The following is a 7,779-nucleotide window of genomic DNA, read 5'->3' on the forward strand; positions in this document are numbered from 1 at the left end:
GAGTTCAGTGGCAGCGCATCTGGAGACAGCTCATGACCCGGAGGTTGTACGAGCAGTAAAAGTAAAGAAAAAGTAAGTTAGTTAAATCAAATTAAATTAAGTTAAATTGAGATAAATTTAGTAAAATTTAGTTAAATTAAGTTAAACAAGCTCTTCCCGGCAAACTTCGTCCTCCCCTTTTTTGGTTTCCTGACGTTTCTTGCTTGTTTGCTTATTCAGCCTCCTGTGATCAAAATTTGATTTTACGCAGCTTTTCCCATACAATCTGCAGATTTTCCGGAATCGGTTCCAGAGTGGCCAAAGTGTCAACTTATTAGCGTAAATCCTTCCTTGGGCTTATATGAACCCAACGCAACAAAGAGCGCTCCGATTCGATTTTCCGTTATCAACTGATGCGCGTTCGAAAAAACCGTCGATATTTTTATATATATAGAAGATAGAAGATTAAGTTGAAATAGTTAAATTAAGTTTAATTAAGTTCTATTATGTTACATTAAAATTAATTTAGTTAAATTAAGTTAAATTCAGTTAAATTAAGTAAAATTTAGTTAAATTAAGTTAAATTAAGTTAAATTAAGTTAAATTAAGTTGAATTAAGTTAAATTAAGTTAAATTACGTTAAATTACGTTAAATTAAGTTAAATTAAGTTAAATTAAGTTAAATTAAGTTAAATTAAGTTAAATTAAGTTAAATTAAGTTAAATTAAGTTAAATTAAGTTAAATTAAGTAAAATTAAGTTAAATTAAGTAAAATTAAAGTAAATTAAGTTTAATTAAGTTAAATTAAGTTAAATTAAGCTAAATTAAGTTAAATTAAGTTGAATTAAGTTAAATTAAGTTAAATTAAGTTAAATTAATTTAAATTACGTTGTATTAAGTTAAATTAAGTTAAATTAAGTTTTATTAGGTTTAATTAAGTTTTTTAAAGTAAAATTAAGTTAAATTATAGTAAATAAAGTTAAATTAAGTTTGATAAAGTTAATTTAAGTTAAATTAAGTTAAATTTAGTTTAAATAAGTTGAATTACTTTAAATTAAGTTAAATTAATTCAAATGAAGTTAAATTAAATTAAATTAAGTTTAATTACGTTAAATTAAGATAAATTAAGTTGAATTATGGTAAATTAAGTTAAATGAAGTTAAATTAATTTAAATTAAGTTAAATTAAGTTAAATTAAGTTTAATTAAGTTAAATTAAAAAATAAGAAAAAAATAGTAAAATTAAGTTAAATTAAGTTAAATTAAGTTAAACTTAGTTAAATTAAGTTACATTAAGTTGAATTAAGGTAAATTAAATTAAATTAAGTCAAATTAAGTTAAATTAAGATTAATTTAGTTAAATAAAGTTAAATTAAATTAAATTAAATTCAATCAAGTTAAATTGAGTAAAGTATATTTGATCAAATAAAAGTAATTTGCCGTTATATCTAAACTTTGATAAAATGCAAAACAAAGTTGAAATATAACTTTAATTTACTGTAATTTTATTTGTATTTTTGTATATTTGTTTATTTGTATATTTGTATATTTGTATATTTGTATATTTGTATATTTGTATATTTGTATATTTGTATATTTGTATATTTGTATATTTGTATATTTGTATATTTGTATATTTGTATATTTGTATATTTGTATATTTGTATATTTGTATATTTGTATATTTGTATATTTGTATATTTGTATATTTGTATATTTGTATATTTGTATATTTGTATATTTGTATATTTGTATATTTGTATATTTGTATATTTGTATATTTGTATATTTGTATATTTGTATATTTGTATATTTGTATATTTGTATATTTGTATATTTGTATATTTGTATATTTGTATATTTGTATATTTGTATATTTGTATATTTGTATATTTGTATATTTGTATATTTGTATATTTGTATATTTGTATATTTGTATATTTGTATATTTGTATATTTGTATATTTGTATATTTGTATATTTGTATATTTGTATATTTGTATATTTGTATATTTGTATATTTGTATATTTGTATATTTGTATATTTGTATATTTGTATATTTGTATATTTGTATATTTGTATATTTGTATATTTGTATATTTGTATATTTGTATATTTGTATATTTGTATATTTGTATATTTGTATATTTGTATATTTGTATATTTGTATATTTGTATATTTGTATATTTGTATATTTGTATATTTGTATATTTGTATATTTGTATATTTGTATATTTGTATATTTGTATATTTGTATATTTGTATATTTGTATATTTGTATATTTGTATATTTGTATATTTGTATATTTGTATATTTGTATATTTGTATATTTGTATATTTGTATATTTGTATATTTGTATATTTGTATATTTGTATATTTGTATATTTGTATATTTGTATATTTGTATATTTGTATATTTGTATATTTGTATATTTGTATATTTGTATATTTGTATATTTGTATATTTGTATATTTGTATATTTGTATATCTGTATATTTGTATATTTGTATATTTGTATATTTGTATATCTGTATATTTGTATATTTGTATATTTGTATATTTGTATATTTGTATATTTGTATATTTGTATATTTGTATATTTGTATATTTGTATATTTGTATATTGTATATTTGTATATTTGTATATTTGTATATTTGTATATTTGTATATTTGTATATTTGTATATTTGTATATTTGTATATTTGTATATTTGTATATTTGTATATTTGTATATTTGTATATTTGTATATTTGTATATTTGTATATTTGTATATTTGTATATTTGTATATTTGTATATTTGTATATTTGTATATTTGTATATTTGTATATTTGTATATTTGTATATTTGTATATTTGTATATTTGTATATTTGTATATTTGTATATTTGTATATTTGTATATTTGTATATTTGTATATTTGTATATTTGTATATTTGTATATTTGTATATTTGTATATTTGTATATTTGTATATTTGTATATTTGTATATTTGTATATTTGTATATTTGTATATTTGTATATTTGTATATTTGTATATTTGTATATTTGTATATTTGTATATTTGTATATTTGTATATTTGTATATTTGTATATTTGTATATTTGTATATTTGTATATTTGTATATTTGTATATTTGTATATTTGTATATTTGTATATTTGTATATTTGTATATTTGTATATTTGTATATTTGTATATTTGTATATTTGTATATTTGTATATTTGTATATTTGTATATTTGTATATTTGTATATTTGTATATTTGTATATTTGTATATTTGTATATTTGTATATTTGTATATTTGTATATTTGTATATTTGTATATTTGTATATTTGTATATTTGTATATTTGTATATTTGTATATTTGTATATTTGTATATTTGTATATTTGTATATTTGTATATTTGTATATTTGTATATTTGTATATTTGTATATTTGTATATTTGTATATTTGTATATTTGTATTTTTGTATTTTTGTATTTTGTATTTTTGTATTTTTGTATTTTTGTATACTTGTATATTTGTATATTTGTATATTTGTATATTTGTATATTTGTATATTTGTATATTTGTATATTTGTATATTTGTATATTTGTATATTTGTATATTTGTATATTTGTATATTTGTATATTTGTATATTTGTATATTTGTATATTTGTATATTTGTATTTTTGTATTTTTGTATTTAGTAAAATTTAGTTAAATTAAGTTAAACAAGCTCTTCCCGGCAAACTTCGTCCTCCCCTTTTTTGGTTTCCTGACGTTTCTTGCTTGTTTGCTTATTCAGCCTCCTGTGATCAAAATTTGATTTTACGCAGCTTTTCCCATACAATCTGCAGATTTTCCGGAATCGGTTCCAGAGTGGCCAAAGTGTCAACTTATTAGCGTAAATCCTTCCTTGGGCTTATATGAACCCAACGCAACAAAGAGCGCTCCGATTCGATTTTCCGTTATCAACTGATGCGCGTTCGAAAAAAAACCGTCGATATTTTTTATATATATAGAAGATAGAAGATTAAGTTGAAATAGTTAAATTAAGTTTAATTAAGTTCTATTATGTTACATTAAAATTAATTTAGTTAAATTAAGTTAAATTCAGTTAAATTAAGTAAAATTTAGTTAAATTAAGTTAAATTAAGTTAAATTAAGTTAAATTAAGTTGAATTAAGTTAAATTAAGTTAAATTACGTTAAATTACGTTAAATTAAGTTAAATTAAGTTAAATTAAGTTAAATTAAGTTAAATTAAGTTAAATTAAGTTAAATTAAGTTAAATTAATTTAAATTAAGTTAAATTAAGTTAAATTAAGTAAAATTAAGTTAAATTAAGTAAAATTAAGGTAAATTAAGTTTAATTAAGTTAAATTAAGTTAAATTAAGCTAAATTAAGTTAAATTAAGTTGAATTAAGTTAAATTAAGTTAAATTAAGTTAAATTAAGTTAAATTAAGTTAAATTAATTTAAATTACGTTGTATTAAGTTAAATTAAGTTAAATTAAGTTTTATTAGGTTTAATTAAGTTTTTTAAAGTAAAATTAAGTTAAATTATAGTAAATAAAGTTAAATTAAGTTTGATAAAGTTAATTTAAGTTAAATTAAGTTAAATTTAGTTTAAATAAGTTGAATTACTTTAAATTAAGTTAAATTAATTCAAATGAAGTTAAATTAAATTAAACTAAGTTTAATTACGTTAAATTAAGATAAATTAAGTTGAATTATGGTAAATTAAGTTAAATGAAGTTAAATTAATTTAAATTAAGTTAAATTAAGTTTAATTAAGTTAAATTAAAAAATAAGAAAAAAAATAGTAAAATTAAGTAAAATTAAGTTAAACTTAGTTAAATTAAGTTACATTAAGTTGAATTAAGGTAAATTAAATTAAATTAAGTCAAATTAAGTTAAATTAAGATTAATTTAGTTAAATAAAGTTAAATTAAATTAAATTAAATTCAATCAAGTTAAATTGAGTAAAGTATATTTGATCAAATAAAAGTAATTTGCCGTTATATCTAAACTTTGATAAAATGCAAAACAAAGTTGAAATATAACTTTAATTTACTGTAATTTTATTTGTATTTTTGTATATTTGTTTATTTGTATATTTGTATATTTGTATATTTGTATATTTGTATATTTGTATATTTGTATATTTGTATATTTGTATATTTGTATATTTGTATATTTGTATATTTGTATATTTGTATATTTGTATATTTGTATATTTGTATATTTGTATATTTGTATATTTATATTTGTATATTTGTATATTTGTATATTTGTATATTTGTATATTTGTATATTTGTATATTTGTATATTTGTATATTTGTATATTTGTATATTTGTATATTTGTATATTTGTATATTTGTATATTTGTATATTGTATATTTGTATATTTGTATATTTGTATATTTGTATATTTGTATATTTGTATATTTGTATATTTGTATATTTGTATATTTGTATATTTGTATATTTGTATATTTGTATATTTGTATATTTGTATATTTATATTTGTATATTTGTATATTTGTATATTTGTATATTTGTATATTTGTATATTTGTATATTTGTATATTTGTATATTTGTATATTTGTATATTTGTATATTTGTATATTTGTATATTTGTATATTTGTATATTTGTATATTTGTATATTGTATATTTGTATATTTGTATATTTGTATATTTGTATATTTGTATATTTGTATATTTGTATATTTGTATATTTGTATATTTGTATATTTGTATATTTGTATATTTGTATATTTGTATATTTGTATATTTGTATATTGTATATTTGTATATTTGTATATTTGTATATTTGTATATTTGTATATTGTATATTTGTATATTTGTATATTTGTATATTTGTATATTTGTATATTTGTATATTTGTATATTTGTATATTTGTATATTTGTATATTTGTATATTTGTATATTTGTATATTTGTATATTTGTATATTTGTATATTTGTATATTTGTATATTTGTATATTTGTATATTTGTATATTTGTATATTTGTATATTTGTATATTTGTATATTTGTATATTTGTATATTTATATTGTATATTTGTATATTTGTATATTTGTATATTTGTATATTTGTATATTTGTATATTTGTATATTTGTATATTTGTATATTTGTATATTTGTATATTTGTATATTTGTATATTTGTATATTTGTATATTTGTATATTTGTATATTTGTATATTTGTATATTTGTATATTTGTATATTTGTATGTTTGTATATTTGTATATTTGTATATTTGTATATTTGTATATTGTATATTTGTATATTTGTATATTTGTATATTTGTATATTTGTATATTTGTATATTTGTATATTTGTATATTTGTATATTTGTATATTTGTATATTTGTATATTTGTATATTTGTATATTTGTATATTGTATATTTGTATATTGTATATATGTATATTGTATATTTGTATGTTGTATATTGTATATTTGTATATTTGTATATTTGTATATTTGTATATTTGTATATTTGTATATTGTATATTTGTATATTTGTATATTTGTATATTTGTATATTTGTATATTTGTATATTTGTATATTTGTATATTTATGTTTGTATTTTTGTATTTTTGTATTTTGTATTTTTGTATTTTGTATTTTTGTATTTTTATTTTGTATTTTTGTATTTTTGTATTTTTGTATTTTTGTATTTTTGTATTTTGTATTTTTGTATTTTTGTATTTTTGTATTTGTATTTTTGTATTTTGTATTTTGTATTTTTGTATTTTGTATTTTTGTATTTTTGTATTTTTTTGTATTTTTGTATTTTTGTATTTTGTATTTTGTATTTTTGTATTTTTGTATTTTTGTATTTTGTATTTTTGTATTTTTGTATTTTGTATTTTTGTATTTTTGTATTTTTGTATTTTTGTATTTTTGTATTTTGTATTTTGTATTTTTGTATTTTGTATTTTTGTATTTTTGTATTTTTGTATTTTTTTGTATTTTTGTATTTTGTATTTTTGTATTTTTTGTATTTTGTATTTTTATTTTTTGTATTTTGTATTTTTGTATTTTTGTATTTTGTATTTTTTGTATTTTTGTATTTTTGTATTTTTGTATTTTTATTTTTTGTATTTTTATTTTGTATTTTTGTATTTTTGTATTTTTGTATTTTTTGTATTTTGTATTTTGTATTTTTGTATTTTTGTATTTTGTATTTTGTATTTTTGTATTTTTGTATTTTGTATTTTTGTATTTTTGTATTTTGTATTTTTGTATTTTGTATTTTTGTATTTTGTATTTTTGTATTTTTGTATTTTTGTATTTTTGTATTTTGTATTTTTGTATTTTGTATTTTTGTATTTTTGTATTTTGTATTTTTGTATTTTTGTATTTTGTATTTTGTATTTTGTATTTTTGTATTTTTGTATTTTTTGTATTTTTGTATTTTGTATTTTTGTATTTTTGTATTTTGTATTTTTGTATTTTTGTATTTTTGTATTTTTGTATTTTTGTATTTTTTGTATTTTGTATTTTTGTATTTTTGTATTTTGTATGTTTTTGTATTTTTGTATTTTTTGTATTTTGTATTTTGTATTTTTGTATTTTGTATTTTTTTTTGTATTTTTGTATTTTTGTATTTTTGTATTTTTGTATTTTTGTATTTTGTATTTTTGTATTTTGTATTTTTGTATTTTGTATTTTTGTATTTTTGTATTTTTGTATTTTGTATTTTTGTATTTTTGTATTTTTGTATTTTGTATTTTGTATTTTTGTATTTTTGTATTTTTGTATTTTT

This window comes from Culex quinquefasciatus, chromosome 2 (assembly GCF_015732765.1).
Source record: "Culex quinquefasciatus strain JHB chromosome 2, VPISU_Cqui_1.0_pri_paternal, whole genome shotgun sequence".
In the NCBI taxonomy this organism is placed as follows: Eukaryota; Metazoa; Arthropoda; class Insecta; order Diptera; family Culicidae; genus Culex; species Culex quinquefasciatus.